The sequence below is a fragment of the Rattus norvegicus genome, chromosome 16 (genome assembly GCF_021556685.1).
Source record: "Rattus norvegicus strain SHRSP/BbbUtx chromosome 16, alternate assembly SHRSP_T2T, whole genome shotgun sequence".
In the NCBI taxonomy this organism is placed as follows: domain Eukaryota; kingdom Metazoa; phylum Chordata; class Mammalia; order Rodentia; family Muridae; genus Rattus; species Rattus norvegicus.
In genome coordinates, this window is record NC_141549.1 from 19,627,281 (window position 1) to 19,644,058 (window position 16,778).

Consider the following 16,778-nt stretch of genomic DNA (forward strand, 5'->3'; position numbering starts at 1 on the left):
CATGTGTACACATACCTTAGATGCATGTATACAATTGATAAGTTTCCACACACAGATGTATGCATACCATAGGTAAATATACACACAAAGGAAAAAGCTTACTTATCCTCTAGATATGTGGTTGTGTTCTGGGGCCCAATGCCTTTGGGCCTATGGTAAAGCCACACACTATGGTAGAAGTGTAGGTAGAGGAAGCTGCCCAGCTCCTGATAGCTGGGGGTGGGAGAACTGAGAGTCCCTTAGTCATGTTTGTGGGTACATAACACATGACTTATAGGCAGACCTTCTCTAGTTCTACCCTGTAATGAGTTCTGACAGGCACATATACTTGAAGCAACAAGGTTTTTAAAAAAAGTATCACCCAGAACCACCTTCTGAAGAACTGTCCACAGTGGTCCACACACACTCTACCCTCCTGGCTTCCTTTGCTCACTATGGTTTGTGGATGAGTTCTGCAGCCTCCATTCTTCTATACAGCTCTGATTTGGGCTGGATACTGCTGTGTTTATCTTGTGGTCATCTGGACAGTGACCAGCCTTAGCCTTGCCCTTGCTCCATGCCCAGCAGTTGATGGCAGGCTCCTGAGGTCTGTGCAGGTCCAGTCATGTTAAAGAACATGAAGACTTTCCCGTAAAATGTCCAGATTGGGTTTTTTTTTTTTTTTTCAGATTGTTTTTAGTGTATGTGGCAGCTTATTTCTTATGATTCTACCACTGCGTCCCTGGCCTACTTCTGGGTCAGGTCCTCCTCTGTCACCTTCCTCTTGTAATGGAAGCACAAGGCCAGGTCTGTGAGAGAAAAGTGACTGCCCATTATAAACTGCACTTGGGGATAACCACACACAAGCCAACCGTGGGGACAGGTTGAATATCGTCTTTCCCAGCATGCAGTCTAGGCCCTTAGCAGTCTGCTGGAATTCATCCTGAACACCTCTGTCCCAGCTGTTAGGGTGAGGTCTCAAGGTATAGTCTCACTGGCATGTGCATATGCGATCCGTCACCTCCCATCTCTTGTAGTCCTCAGACCCATCTCCACCTTCTGTCTGTTACCAGTGCCAGTTGAGTGCTGGCACTCACTTCCTTTCTCTCTATATAATTCTCTGCTGCCTGGACTTCAGAGAGCATCAGGTAGCTTGAAGAACAGGGAATGCCTCCCTAAGTTCAGAGAGAAGTCTATAGGCTGCCTTGTCTCTAAGCTATTGTATAGGCAAGTTCTACTCTGAGGACTCTAGGTTACGCTCTTAATACTGGTTCCTCTTGCCCAGTTGCCATCTCTTGACTCGCGGTCCTTTATCTCTGACTCACGTTCTTCCTTTTTACTATGGTCCTATTGCCTTTATTACACTTTTCTCCATGGGCCACGAAGATGAGAGGATCTGTCGTATACTGGGCTGTCTGGGACACGAGGTTGTTGTGTTTTCAGTATCCTCTAAGTGACCCAGCCCTTATGGCCTTCTTGTTCGCATCAGCTTTGAGTGGGGGAGGGGCCCCAGAGTGCCCACACACTACCTATTCCACAGTAAACTTTCTGGGCTGCTGTAAGTGCTCGTCATTGAGCCCCTCACCTCTTTTATTTTACCTTTTAAGATAGTGGTCTAGGCTGACTTCAGACTGATAGTCCTCCTACCCCAGTTTCCCAGATGTTGGGTAATGTGTGAGTGGTTATGTGGCTTCCTGTTTCTAATGGTGGGCCTCTGCCATTCCTGCTCAAATTGGGTCATGTGTTGCTGGGCTCACCTTCCTGGAGCTGCCGCTTTGTCAGCCACTGTGGCAGGTACCTAAAATATGAGAGACATAGAGAGCTCACTGCTAGCTCACGGTTTTAAGACTTTTATTTTATATTCATAAGCATTTGTTTGTGTGTATATGTATATACCACATGTGCCTAGTGCCCGTGGAGGCAGCAGAGGGTGTCAGATCCCCTGGAGCTGTGGGTGTACAGGTGATTGTTAGCTGAGCTCTCTCTAGCCTCATCTGATGCTTTTTACTTGGTACTGTTTTCCTGGCCTTGTGCTCCTGGAGGCAGTCCTGCCTCCTGTCCTGTAGAAGAACAGAGTGAAGAAGGGTCTTGAATGTATAGAGCAGGTAGAAGCAAGAGTACATGCTAAGACTTTACAAGGTTTGGTGACTCCGGGTGAGCAGAAGGTAGACTGCCCTAGCCTGTGAAAGGGCTCTGTAGGAAGTACAGATATTGTCAAGAGCCTAATAGTGAGTCTGGTGACCGGCTGGCTGTCAGGGAAGAAGAGCTGACAGCCCTGGTGTGATGTCAGATGCTGGCTCCATGCCTTTTCTCAGAGCCCTGTTGTCTCTGTTTCATCATAAAGTAAGACTTTTCACAGTGCTGAAGGGACAAGCCCTCGGGAACACATGAATTTCTGAAAATAAGAGACTAGGATGGGGATGTGCCCCTAGATGCCTGAGGGAGGAAGGACACGAAAAGCCAGAGAAATGTCTGAGTTTCCTGCAGCTAAGGTTCAGGAAGGTACTAAGGTGACATATTGAAGGCCCTGTGCTCCCTCAGAAGTTGGAGACAGTGGAGGTGGTTTCTGGTGGCTGGAGAGACATCTTATACTTAGATCCCAAGCATAGGACAAGAGTGAGTGAGTGTGTGTGTGTGCGTGCGTGCGTGCGTGCGTGCGCGTGTGCGCGTGTGTGCGTGCGTGCACGTGCACCTGGTCTGTCCTACTTTTGGAACACTTAGTGGGTTTGCATAGGAGTGCTCTACTTTTAGAATAAGTGCTGCCAAAACAGAGCAAGTACTTAGCTTCTTTTTTTTTTTTTTTTTTTTAAAGAGACAAGGTTTGCCAATAGCCTAGGCTAGCCTCACAATGTAGCTGAGGAGAGCCTTGAACTCATGATCTCCTTCTACCTGCAGAGTGCTGGGATGGCAAGCCCATGTTGCTACACTAGCAAATAGCTCAAACTTTTTTTTTAAAGCCTCACTGTGGAGCCATGGGTGGCCTTGAACTCGTGGAGATCTGCTGCCTTCTGTCTCCTAGAGCACTGGGTTTAAAAATGTGTGCCACCATGTCTAGCAGTGGCTTGTAGCTTGTATTTGAAAACACAGCTTCAACAGCCAGGGAAAACATCATCATGGGTCATGATGTGTTGGGAAGACAGGACTTGGGAATTCACCTGGTGACCCAGTCCCAAAACTGAGAAGAGAAACCTTTTTGTGAAGCCGGAGAGATGGCCTTGACAGCTAAGCATGACCTGCTCTTCCAGAGCACCCAAGGTGGCAGCTTACACCTGCCTGTAAATACAGCTCCAGGCATCCAATGGCTCCAGGCAACTATGGATTTGTGGAATATGACTGGATGTCTGATGTGGTAGAAAATTTGAAAATAATTATTCATTGGATCAAAGGTGACTGTAGTAAGTCTCTGAAATAGCAGCATATATACATGGTATTTTTATGCTCCTTGGTTAGCTGATGATACATGTTTCAAAGATACCCATATTAAGTTGAAAGTCGTAGGGCTGGGGTTTAGCTCAGTGGCAAAGTGCTTGCCTAGCAAGTACAATGCACTGGGTTCGGTCCTCGGCTGTATATAAAAAAGTTGCAAGTTATATAAGGCAGTTCACTTTAAATCTACCCAACAACATGGAGGTTTGATCCTTGGGGCTGTAACTGTGCTTCCTGATTTTCTGTTGTCGTGAAGCAAAAATCCTAAGGCAGGGACCACCTCCATTTAGTAATTTTCTTAGAACACTTGACTACCTCAGTCTTCACTTCTGTACTTGATGGTGGCTGTTACAATGGAAGCATGTACAAGAAACCAATGCTGGCAGTGCCAACGGAGAGTAGTAGTTGTGCGGGATGGCTGTGTGCACCACAGGTGCTCTGTAGCTGCACCTACCCGTGAGCCTGCACACAAGAAACTGTGTTTTTGAGACCAACTCTTCTGTAGTCCAGGCTGTTCTCGATTCATTGTAATCCTGTCATAACCTTTCTCTGGTACTAGGATTGCAGGTATGAGCCACTACACCTGACCCCACTTCCACTTGGCTGAGGCATTCATTGCATGGTGTTTCTCTGAGGGAAGTTGGTTTGTGCTACAGCCAGTGTCCTGGTTCTCATTCATACCCTTGTGCTGTGGACCTCCCCACAACCAAGTGTCATCTCAGTGTTCTATTAGTTGGTGACCTGCTGTGGAACAAGATCCTGTTTACTAAGGAAATATGAGGGCCACATCCCTGTCTTCACTGTCTCTTTCTTATCAGCTTGAGGGTACTGATGTGGATGTTGCTTGTGGTCCATGACTTAAGCTATAAAGAGGAACTCTAATTTGACACCACAGATGAGACATGGTAACTTGTCAGAGCACAGTGCATGGGACCAGCTTTTCTCTGCTGAGCAACTCTCAGGCTCCCCCATCCTCCAACAGTGGCAGTCTCCTCTCCAGGGAACCCAAGTTGTGTGTAGGGCTTGACTGAGTGACCCTGGGAAATCACTTAGCCTTCCTGTGATTTGTGTCTTCCTTTGCACACTGGAAGGGTGGGCACACTGTGGTTGGCATGGGTGGTCAGGGTTCCTGCTGATGGCTTCTGCTTCTGCTGTGTTTCTGAGCCAAGCACACAGGACTTAGCTTTCCTAAGCACCAGGTGTTCTTGGGTAGGCGACAGGCCTCTGAGCCCATTGAAATGCACACACGTTGGCTGTGGCGTGCTCGCGCTCTCTCTCTCTCTCTCTCTCTCTCTCTCTCTCTCTCTCTCTCTTGGGTAGGCTACAGGCCTCTGAGCCCATTGAAATGCACACACATTGGCTGTGGCGTGCTCTCTCTCTCTCTCTCTCTTTCTCTCTCTCTCTCTCTCTCTCTCTCTCTGTTTTTACAACCCTCAGCTGTTCTTATCTAGAAGGAGGTGGCAGTGCAGGGTGGGCACTGCTTATCCTTGCTGTTCTGTGGTGCAGTCCCACAGGTCACATGCTGCCCCCACCACCACCACCCAATCCCCCAGTCTTACTATGCTGGAGCTCCAGAGCCGCAGTCAGACCTGAATTCTCCAGGAATGTAACGAAAGCACTTTGAGAGGCCTCACCCCACTGCTTACCTGTGGTAGAAAGGCGGAGCATGCTCTGCTGTAGCTTTCCTGCTGGAGGCCTTCTGGTTCCAGCTGGGAGGCGTGGCGACAGGTGCTGTGCAAGGCCAGCCTGCTGACAAGGGCTCTACAGTACCTGTTTGTGTATACTGCTTATCCCAAGACAGGCTAGCCAGGACTGCTGTTCTTGTCACAAGTGTCCAAAGGAGAAAACATCAGGGCAGCAGGCTCTTGTGGGGGTGAGTCTATGTGAGGTGCTCTTGTGCCCAGATAGTATGAAAGGTCATTGAAAAGTGTCACCTGGGACTGCCAGATCAGCCTGATGGGCACTAATGTCCACTGTTAAAGCTCCCTAGTAGGTGCCAGGCATGGTGGTACACACCTTTAATCCCAGCACTTGAAATGTAGAAGCTGATGGATCTCTTAGGTTCAAGGCTAGCCTGGTCTACATAACATGTACCAGGACATCCAGGACTATACAGAGAAACTCAGTTTCAAAAACAGGGGCCCTTTAATAGGACTTTCTAGAAATGGGTCTGGGTTTAGGTTGGCAGTGATACAATAAACAGGACAGAAGTGCTCTTAGCTTTGAGTCAGAGGCACTGCAGGTGGTACTTGAAGTAGAGGTGCCTTCCCGTCTTCCACAGACCTTCCAGGGACCCTCTAGGGACAGCTCCTTTGTCCTGCTGTTCTGGTCATCTGAGCTCAGCCTGCACTACCTACAGACAGAAGGCTGCCTCCACTGCCCTGTGTGGGGAGCTGCCGAGCTTGTACACTGGTACAAGCCTCTCCTGCCTGCCTTCTTGCTCCCTGCTTTGTCTCAATGAGTATCCTATCTGTGGGGAGAGTCTGAAGAAGGAGTCATAGGCCTAGTGTAATAGTTTGAAGCGGTGCTAGGCTAATGTTTCACTGTTCAGTGTCTCTGCAACTTAGCTGCCCCCATGTCAACTGTCCTGGCTATACTGGCTCCCATCAGTCTCATGCAATGGCTGACACTGGCCAAACCTATCTCTGTCCCCTCAAGACAGAGAGCTTATCCCCACAACCATGTGGCCCAGAGCATTAGACTCCTCCTAGTACCTGTGTTCTGAAAACCTGTATGGAAGCTGCCAGGCTGCTGTGACCTGGCCCAAGGATTCAGCAGTGTGAAACCCTTTCATGGTTTAGAGTTCAACAGCTACCCACATGTGCAACCTGATTGGACAGGCCAGAGGTAGACCCCATTCTTCACACCCTTTGCCAGTAAGGCTGAACAGGCAACTCCCCTAGACCATATTAGGGCCCAGGAAGGCTGGAGACAACTCCTGGAGTACTAACCCTGCCCCATACCTTAGCCTCCCAGGTCTGTGTGTCAGTATCTGTCAGGGTAGTTTGGAATTGACCAGCACTTGTGTCTGTGTGGCCTCTAGGACACTGGCCTGCCTGCTCTGGAGAGACAGCCACTGTGGCCGGGTAGTAGAACATGCCGATCTCTGAGTGCTTTGCACAGACAGCCCCATCTTGTCAGAGTGAAACAAGTCCTTTAGAGCCAGCCAAGTTGCCCACTGCCTTGGGGAAGCAGAACTCCGATTCTGCGTGGTGCTGAGACATCTGAAACTTCAAAACCCTGAGAGAAATGGCAGGGAAGAGTCTTCCCTCAGGAGGCAGACAGAAGTCAGCATAACTTTGCTGTCTCTCACTTTGTGGAACACTTTCAACAGCCTAAGTTACTAACCCACAGCTTTGTGGGTGCATCTCCTCTCCGTAGGAAAATGCTAATGCCTGTAGGAACATCATTGTGGGGACAGGCCTCTGGCTGAGTGTAGAAGCCCCATGGCCTCTTCACCCAAGTCAGCTGAGCATAGGTGAGTCCACTTCCCCAACCTCAAGGTTGGGGTGGTTGGGACCATTGCATGGCCCTGCCATCTTGGCGCCATGATACATCTTTGCCCTTATTGGCAGCTGAGGCTGTACCACACCTGTATTGAGGGAGATAGGCTCAGGGTGGGGAATCCCTGCTGTGAGTCAGAGACACACATGCTGTGTAGAGAGGGAAGGCAGCAGGCCTGTTCAGAAGGCAGGGTGGCTGTGCTTGTCCATCCTGACCCATCTGTCTGTCTTATTTTCATAGACATATGCCTGGTGACAAAGGCAACGTCTGAAAGTAGTTTCTTGGGAAAGTAAGGGGCCCTGCAGGTCTGATGTCCTCCCTTGGCTTATGTGCCATGGGGCTAATGAATGCCAATGTGGGCCATTCCAAAGGCCAGAGGGTGACGGAGACAGATCATGGCTGGCCGGGACTTGGTAGATAGGTGAGGAGGTCAAGCTAATCTGTGTTGTAGTGCAAGGTTTGGGTGCAGAAGAGTAGGCCATGGTAGCCAAGCTGGCCTTGAGGAGGACTTTGTCCTCAGTGATATATATAGGTGTCTTTGAGCTATGAGCCATGGTTGGTTCAGAGCCAGGTGCACTGCATACACAATGTTTCAGAGCCCTGTTGAACACACTGTTTTCATGTGTAGTGTTGGTCTAGGCAACAACCTTTTCTTGGACCTTCTTCAGTTTGAGTGAGGTACATGGGAGTTCTTGAGTTTAGGGTTTGTAGGACTTGGGTGAGATTCCCTTTAACCAAGTTTGGGGTGATTTCTTTAATATTTTATATTAAATATTTTGTAGGTATATGTTTTGTGTACTTGAGTGCTAAGAAGGTTGTGTTAGATCCTCTAGAACTGGGGTTGCAAACAATTATGAGCTGTAGTTTGGGTGCTGTAAACTGAACTTGTGTCTTTTTGCAATACTGATTTGTCCTCTTAACCACCGAGCCATTTCTCCAGTCCCTAGGGCCATTATTTCTTTATTGCGTCCATTCTGTTGCTGCCTGTTAACTTGTCTTCTGTCTTGTTTCTTGTGTATTCCAGTGGGTCATGACATTAAGGATAGAGCCACTATTTGTCATAGCCTGAGTCCCCACTGTACAGTGGGTACCAAGAAGATGTGGGTTTGAAGTCCCATTTGAAAACTCCCCACCCACCCACCCCAGGCCAATTCCTCCATGTAGCTTCTTCCTCCCATCAGGCTGAGGGGCATGGATAGAAAATGAGCCCCTTCTCTGGTGTGGGACATCCCTGTGCAAGGAGGTTTAAAGACTCAGCCCCTTCTCCAGGACACTGCACACATCTCTGGTAGGAGCCTGGCTCAGCATAGGCAGGCAGGACCGGTTCACACAGCATCCAGATAAAGTTGTCCCAGACGGCCTGGCCATGCTCCAGAGGTCTGCATGCCACTCTCCATGCCTCTCTCCATTTTATTCTCTCTCCTACCTGTGGGTTTTGAAAGTCTTCTGCTGAAATCGCACCTGTGACTCTTGCCTGTGTTCTTGTTTCTAAGTTAAAAGCTGTCTAGAAAAGTACAGCGAGTCTTGAAAGTACTTGTGTTAAAAGCTGATCTTTGGAAAGCTTTTTCCGTTTGGAAGCGAAAGGAGGGGGGCTTGTGGTTTCTCAGTTTGTAAGAGATGAGCACAGGATATAGGATACAGGCCCAGTCCCCTGGAGGCTGCACAGGAAGGGGAAAGTGGAGCCTCCATTTTCTGACAGCACCTGAACCCTTACCTCTTCTCAAAATGAAGGCTGTGTGTCACAAACCGGTTAGAACTGCCCGTTGCCATGGTTTTCACAGTGGAAGGCACAGTTAAAGGGTCACGTGACCACCGGGGAGGGAAATGCCTTTGTCACATGACTTTTTGGTGGCCTGATTAGTGAAAGATCCCACGCAGAGAGACCCTTACTCAAGTCTTGGGAAATCGCGGACCCCAGACACAGAGAGACCATTTTGGATGTAATAAGCAAAGGTGAGGTTTATTACGGAGACCTATTACAGAGATCTCCGGGCCGACACGTATCCCGCGCAGGAGACAGAGGTGTCGACCCCGAAACTCAAAAGTCAGAGGGTTATATAGAGAAGGCTAGGGGGTTTTGGCGTGGTTACATACAATTGGCTCATTCAAACATAGCAGTGAGAACAAAGCAGAAAGAGTACGTGCTAGAAGTCAGGGGCTTATCAGGGGCCGGAGGATGGCCCTCAGTGAGCTGGGGGGAGATGTCTTCCTGCCAGACGTCCCATGAATCAGTCCCATTAACTCAGGCTGGTTCCTGCATTCCTTTTCTTTATGGCTTGTCAGTCCTGCCTGAACAGTGTTTCCTGTGCTCCTTTATCTTTATGGCCTGCTAGTCCTGGCTGCAGGGCTTAGCCCTGGGTCTGTGGCCTTTTGGGGTTTATTCTTTTAATTTTTATATTTATAAACCTAGAATTCGTATAATTTTCTTTTCATTCCCGTCTTCTCCTATTAAATAATTCTAATCTTAGAATTTTGATATCAAGTCTTATTTGGTCTCACCAGTTGTCCTAACTGACTGGTACTGTTGTCTCACAACCATCAACCGCACAGCACCCACTCAATTTTTAACAAAAGCAATTAACCTGTTTGTCACGCAGGAGCCAAAAACTAAAACCAAGAAAATTATTAATAATGGCCCAGCTGTAGCAGAGAGTAGGGTAGTCATCTAGGGAGATCTACTAAACTAGCTCTCGAACCATCTCTGATGTGTTTTCCTGTCTGTCTTTTGTCTAACCTTTTTTAAGTTTATTTATGGAGTCCTTAATTACTCTTGAATAAGCAACATTTTTTCAGTGTAGCACACAGGCTCCTTCTTTAAGGAATATCAGGTCTAATCTTTTCTTATTTTGAAGGACTACCTCTGAGAGGGAGGTTAGGTATTCTTGGAGGTCAGCTAAAAAGTCTTTAGCATCAGGATTTTATCTGGACACTATCTAAACCTATATATCAAGGTCATGACTGTCTTTCAGAACTTCTAAACTTATATAGGTTGTGATCCCTGAGGCACAGTCCCAAGAAGTGTTAGGAGTATTAACATATGTAATGTTACATCATTTGTAATAGAAATCAAGCCTATCCCCACACCTATCTCGATGGAACCCAGGACAAACATGACTGAATTTCCCTCTAGGTCCCAGCTCTCAGCCCTAACAGCTAGTACACGGCTGGTGAGGGCTGAGAATTGACGGCTGTCAGGGTGGTCAGCAGCACCAGGTACGGTCCTTTCCAGCGAGGCTCGAGTGTCTGGGCTCAGTGTAGCTGTTTCCGACCTGGAACTGATGGGATGTCTCAGGGGTCTCCGGGGCATAGGCTGCTGTCAGCTGTGAGCAGATTTCTTTCTGTATCACCTGTAGGTCTTTTAGCCTGGCACACAAATCATTATTACTATGACATGTTGGTTCAGTAACATCATCTAATACAGTCAGGGGAGCTGAGGCCCCATATAAGATCTCAAAGGGGGTAAAGCTGAGTCTGGAAGGGGTATTTCTTGCTCTGAAGAGAGCAAGAGGGAAGGAGTGTCACCCAGTCTGTGCCAGTCTCTATGGTCAATTTGGTCAGGGTCTCTTTTAGAGTTCTATTTATTTACTCTACCTGTCCTGAGCTTTGAGGTCTGTAAATACAATGTAATTTTTAATCGACCTCTAAATACTTGGCCACACCCTGGCTTACCTTGGCGGCGAAAGTAGGGCCGTTGTCTGACCAGATTACCTTGGGCATTCCAGACCTGGGGAAGATTTCTTCCAGTATCTTCTTGATGATTGTAGAGGCCGTCTCTCGTTTGGTGAGGAAAGCTTCTATCTATTCCTGAAAAAGTATCTACAAGCACTAGGAGATACTTGTGATTATATTTTTTTGGTTTTATCTCAGTGAAGTTCACTTCGACTTTTTATTAAACTCTCTAGGTCTCTTTGCCCTGTTTGCTTGTTAAGCATTTACTTATTGACATATCTTATACTTTTTACTGTCTCTCTTGGCTAAAATCTTAAAGTCTATTATATATATTTTAACTATTTGGACAAACTTCTTATCTCTTAAATGAGTCCATTTTTTAATTTGGCAAAGTGAGTCTTTTGTTTGTTCTTTGGGGGGTATAGCTTTCTCCCCAAGTGTGTCATTGTCCTTTTATCTTTTAAACAACTTGGGCCTTTTCTTCTGTTGTACATTCTAAGTGAGGCCATCCCTTAGTCCGATCCTAGTTCTCAGTGGCTGTTTCTTGTAGGCCTGTAACCAGGATAGGCTCCTGCATAGCCACTTTATCTGTTTTGTTATTGTCCCATGTCACTGAATCTCTTTCCTCCTGATATCCTGAGCAATGAATAGTACTCACAGTTGTTGGCTTCATCAGGGCATCTAAGAGATGGCAAAGGCATCTGTGGCGCTGATGTGCTGGGGGGGTTGGGGTTTAGCCATTCTAGATGACATTGTGTTGTCCACCATGGCAGCACCCACTTGTCTCTGACCTTCATTCATGAAGAGAACTGTTCCCGTCTGTGGACAAGGTCCTCGGCTTTCAGCAGGGGTCAATCAGCCAGTCGCAGAGGTCTTTCCTCCACCCATGTGTTTCTGTCAGTGTTTGACACTCGTGCTGTGGTGGCTCCAGGTCCGGATTGGGCAGCAAGGTGACCAGATTGTCCCCAACCGGTGGAGAATTTAGTCCATGGCAGCTGACCAGTGGTCCCATCTTTAGGGACACTCTATCCAAAGGCAAAACATCAGCCACTCTATCACAGTTTAAGTCCTGAATTGGGTGGTAATTGTTAGTGCCCGGCTGGCAGGAGTGATGTGTTTCAGGCCGAAAAGCACTAAGCCACACATCTCCCAGCATCAGGTACTGGTGCACTGAGACAGGTCTTAAGCTCCACATTTATAGTCTGTAGATATGCATACACCTGGCCTCACCCAGCCATTTTAGCCCACGTAAGCCATTTTGGAGAACAATTTTCTCATGAGCAAGGGATAGGGGCAGTCAGGGATGACCATGAATTAGTGGGTGGGTTACCCGGCCCACGCCAAGGTCCACTGTTCTTCGGGCAGTCCATAAGTATTGTTTGTTGTCAGTAGGCCCCTGTACCAAAGGTCTTTGGATACTGGCCCACTGGAGCATAGGAGCACAGAGCATTGGGTCCCTGTATCCACAAAACAACTGGGCGGGCTTCCCTTCCATCTCTGTGTATAGCCAGCACCAAGAGGCTCTCCAGTGTCCCCTCTTGTTCTTTTTGGGGCAGTCCCTGACCCAATGTCCTTTTTCTTCGTATTAGGCACACTGATCTTTAGCCAGGAATTCTCTTCTGTTGTCAGGTACTATCTTCCTAGGTTCCCTAACTACTGTGGCCAGTATATGTTCCTCTCTTGTCTTTTATCTCTCTTTAGCTCTCTAACTTCTTTTTTTTGTCTCTTTTCTTCCCTAGCTTTCTGTTCTTTTTACCTCTTTCTTTTTTAACCTTACTTTCTCTGTAACTTACACTAACTCTCAGCAACTTAACTTAACCCTTCAAATTTTTGTAACTTTTTTTTTTTTATATCCTTTCTTTATCTTAGCCAGATTGGTGGGGCATTTTCTAGCCCCTCAGAGACCCACCCTTGGAGCCTGGCAGCAGACCTGGCACTCCCTACCTTTAGGCGTCTGAAGAGAGCAGGCAGAAGTGAGGGCCTTCTATCCATCTCTGGAACACTTTTTCTGGCCTCTAGTAGGATTCCGTCTTTCCTCGGTGGTAAAGAAGACCTGTAACAGTTACTAACAAGCATCTCAAATGGGATGGTGAGAAAACAAGGGAATCTTGAGAATAGAGGTCCACTGAAGAGGGCAAATAGCATTTAGTCACACAGCTAAGCCAGGAGGCTTTCTTGGGACAAAAAGACCTTGTGTCTGTGAAACAGAAAAGTGAGCAGAGGGGCAGCCTATCTGTTACCGGCTGTCTCTCTGGACTTAGATTTTCCCTTAAGGAGTACCTTTTTTTAGTGCCAGCTCAGTGGCTTTATCGCTCAAGAGACCCATCCTCTAAATGGCACTAGGCTTCCAGTAACAACTAATAACAAAAGGATGGAGAGAAGGTAGAACCTGGGTGTTAGATACTAAGCAGCTGACAAAAGAATTGTAACCAGTTTACCTGGGGCTTTCAGGACCTCAGTAGCAGCCCTTTACCAAACTTTCTCAGTGGGCTAAAGGCCCATGGAAAAGAAAACATTAATCCTGACCTTCGCCACAGCCAAAGTCTGAATTCTAAATTCAAACTGGCAAAACAAAACAAAGTTCTTTACAGTTTGTTGTAGATTCTTTGAAACTATTTTAGGGGCTTCTCTGTCCCCCAACCTGGGACATTTCTACCACAGGGGCAGGAACTGGCTGCTGTGGGGATAGGATCAAAGGCATTCTCCATGCTAATGATGACCAGTGAGAAAAGTAATTTAATGCTGGAGACTGACTCCTCTCTTGGAATAGGGCCAGCAGATAAGGCAGGCTCCTTAAAGAACTTCTCCTAATGAGCACCCTCTTTCTGTGAGCAAGAGTTGAAGGTCTGGTCACTAAAAGCAGAAATTCCTTTCTTGTTCTTGTTTTTCTTAGAGTCCTCTCTCACCTCACTCTCAGCCTTTTTAGATTATTCTTTATGTAGCATTTTTAACACAGCCTGTCCCTTTTTTTATAGCCTATTGACAGCATTTCTGATCTTTTAGGCAGCTACGCACTAAGTGCCATACCGGCTGAAACTCCACCTTTAAGATTCTTTGTTCCCAAGCAAAATTTAAATCTTTTTTTAGCTTATCTCAGCTGTCCACCGTGAGATTCCCAGAGATCGCGAACCAAGGTGTAGTAATTCACTAAGAAATCTTTCTATAGTGTTTCTTTTTACCTTAAGCCTTTTCCTTTTAAACAGCTCCTGAAGAGCCAGAAAAATTGGGTGAGACTTGAGAAGTCTCCATGCTCGCTGCAGCAGCTCCACAGCTAGTTTCGCTCCCCCCTACTGTGTGTTGGGAGCACAAGCACAGATAAAACACTATGTTTTAAAAACTTAACGTTGGCTATCAACCAACACACCGCCACTAGAGCGTGGTCTATAAAATTAAGTTTCTTACTCACTTTATTTGTTTTATACCGGAGGCCTAATCTGGGGAACTTTTTTTTTTTTTACGAGAGGTTTTGTCCTCAAGGTTTTTGTTAATGTCTGTTTACACAACTGTTAACAGCAGCTAGGCTGATCAAGGGGAGTAAAGGGAGGGGCCGCTCTCCTTGGGCAGGAGGCTTAAGAGAGAAAGACAAAACTCCCTGGCAGAAAACAATTTTTCTCAAGCAAATTATTTTTAACTCTTAACTTAAGCACCAAGAGGACCAAGTAAAACTCTTTGACGAACAAAGCAAACAGTTTCATGATTTCAAACACAGTCATCAGTCCAAGATTTTAAACACAGTCGTCAGTCCAAATTCAAACACAGTCGTCAGTCCAAAATTCAAAAACGAAACAAAAGCCAAAAAGACACTCGACAATACCACAGAAAACAAGCCAGACAAACAATATCAAGACAAAGCATCTTATAACCAACTTTCACAGATGCCTGGTACCTTCAGTACGTGGCCCAAACTGCAGCTTAACCTTAGCTGCTTTTGGGATGAGATGGACCATCTGATTCCACCTCCCAACAGGATTCCAGAGTGTCCTCTTGTCCTAATGACCAAGCACACTTGTCCGTGCCTATATTTAAATAGACAGCCGAACTCGACCTCTGACGGAGTGGGATTCCTCATCCCCTCCCGCCTAGGTAAAAGGAGCATTCCATCTCCTTTGTTCCAGAAAACCAGAGTCAGGTCCTCCTGACTGTCCATAGCCGGGCTCTCCCGACTGTTCTCCGCCCGTGGAACGTCTTCCAGGGGCTGCAGCCTTGCGGGCCCGGGGCGTCCCCCCTTCCGCAGCCAGGGGGTCCTCACGGACCACAAAGGCAGCTGCACTGAGTGGGGATACACATCCACTCTCCTACAGGGCAGGAATACACATCCACCCTCCTAGCACAGGGCAGGAATACACATCCACCCTCTTAGCACAAGGCAGGAACACCCATCTGCCCTCTTAACACAGGGCAGGAATACCCATCTGCCCTCTTAACACTGACCAGTACTAAGACACACATATATACACACACGGCGGAACCAAAACAGAGACAGACACAGACTGACAATTGCGGCGCCGCTCACACAGAAACACTCAGACAAACATCCAACTCACCTCCAAGGGGTCTTCGGAGTCTGGGGTAGTCGCGCAGATCCCGGACGAGCCCCCATAAATATGAAAGATCCCACGCAGAGAGACCCTTACTCAAGTCTTGGGAAATCGCGGACCCCAGACACAGAGAGACCATTTTGGATGTAATAAGCAAAGGTGAGGTTTATTACGGAGACCTATTACAGAGATCTCCGGGCCGACACGTATCCCGCGCAGGAGACAGAGGTGTCGACCCCGAAACTCAAAAGTCAGAGGGTTATATAGAGAAGGCTAGGGGGTTTTGGCGTGGTTACATACAATTGGCTCATTCAAACATAGCAGTGAGAACAAAGCAGAAAGAGTACGTGCTAGAAGTCAGGGGCTTATCAGGGGCCGGAGGATGGCCCTCAGTGAGCTGGGGGGAGATGTCTTCCTGCCAGACGTCCCATGAATCAGTCCCATTAACTCAGGCTGGTTCCTGCATTCCTTTTCTTTATGGCTTGTCAGTCCTGCCTGAACAGTGTTTCCTGTGCTCCTTTATCTTTATGGCCTGCTAGTCCTGGCTGCAGGGCTTAGCCCTGGGTCTGTGGCCTTTTGGGGTTTATTCTTTTAATTTTTATATTTATAAACCTAGAATTCGTATAATTTTCTTTTCAATTAGCATAGAGGAAGTTCACTCCAGGCTGACTGCTGCTGGGATGCTGAGTGATACTGATAGCAGTGACATCATCTCTGAGACGAGTTATTGATTAGTTGGGGCCCAAGATAGGGTCAGAGAGCACAGTGGTCAGGGCTGCCTTCCAATGAAGCCTGAGCCCAGAATGGTCTCTGCCCCAGCCCTGCCCTCATCCCTCATGGAAATCTCAAATTTTATTAAGACAACTCAGAAAGATAGAAAAGAGATAAACCCCACAGTTGACTGCCCTTCAGTCTGCCCAGAAAGCCAGTCCTGAACTATAACTGTCCTAGGTGAGGCCTAGCTGTTTAGTCCAGTTGGGCACTCTCCTGGGCCAGTGCCACAGCCACAGCACTGGGCTGCGCCTCTGTTACACAGTGTGCAGTTGGTGGCATGCAGTCAGTAGGCTCGAGTTGAAGCTGTCACAGGATTACCTTGAAACCTGACCTTGGGTAGGGGCCCATGGGACTATCATAGAGTGTTTTAAGAGACCTGAGGAAGATAGATGTCCAGATTTTAAAAAAAAAAAAAAACTTTTTAAAGAGATTTTATGTATGTGTGTATTTTTGTGCAACAGTGCTTTGCCTGTATGTATGTCTCTGTGAGGGTGTTGGATGCCCTGGAACTGGAAATTCAGAAAGCTGTGAGCTGAGAATCGAGCCCGGTTCTCTGGAAGAGCGGCCAGTACTTTAACTGTGGAGCCATCTTTCCAGCTCTCTCAGTTTTTTTTATTGATTTATGTGCATTGTTGTTTTGCCTGCTTATGTGTGTACGTGAGGCTATTCAAATCCCTGGAACTTGAGTTACAGTGTGAGCTGTCATGTGGGTGCTGAGAATTGAGCCTAGGTTGTCTTAATCATAGAGCTGTTTCTCCAACCCCTCCAGGGTTCCTTTTACATGATTGGTTTCTGAAATGCCAAAGCCTAGCATTCAAGAACCTCCAGTTTCTGTAGACCCCAGTCTTGGCCCTTCAGAGTTTGTCCTAACTCTTGGCCTGATGATCA

General features: G+C 47.3%; 1 protein-coding gene and 1 long non-coding RNA gene across 35 annotated transcripts in view; one reads left to right on the forward strand and one right to left on the reverse strand.

Annotated features, from left to right (window-relative positions):
- The window catches only part of Gatad2a (GATA zinc finger domain containing 2A), a 95,944-nt gene that overhangs the window by 68,504 nt on the left and 10,662 nt on the right, over positions 1-16,778 (forward strand). The window lies entirely within an intron of this gene.
- LOC148000430 (uncharacterized) lies at positions 8,842-15,353 on the reverse strand. Its single transcript, XR_015640280.1, has 2 exons — positions 15,123-15,353; positions 8,842-10,272 (listed from the first exon to the last, which is right to left on the reverse strand). It is a non-coding gene; the product is annotated as an uncharacterized LOC148000430 (long non-coding RNA).